Raw genomic sequence first — 376 nt, 5'->3', positions numbered from 1 at the left:
AGAAAAAAAATGATTGATACTATAAAAAAAAAAAAGAATAAAAACAAACAAATTATAGAAGACTACAAAAGAAGTTTGACAATATAAAAAACAAAATTACAATTTTTTCGAACTTTAAATTACAATACTTATTTTTTTAACACCAAATGTCAGGACCTTTATAGACAATAAAGATGTATTATTTATCTTTGATGAAAAAATGCATAAGGTAAATGATTTTTATTGAGTTTTATTCAATTCATTAAATAAAATCAGGATTCCATTCTGGAAAATTTGTTTCATTAAATCGTGAGGCGATTACTTATTCAACCCAAGCACGTGACACAAACACTGACAACTTCCAAAACCATAGACTATACACACACACACACACACA

Source organism: Primulina huaijiensis, chromosome 5, assembly GCF_012295235.1.
Source record: "Primulina huaijiensis isolate GDHJ02 chromosome 5, ASM1229523v2, whole genome shotgun sequence".
NCBI classification, from domain to species: Eukaryota; Viridiplantae; Streptophyta; class Magnoliopsida; order Lamiales; family Gesneriaceae; genus Primulina; species Primulina huaijiensis.
This window is presented reverse-complemented; position numbering follows the sequence as displayed.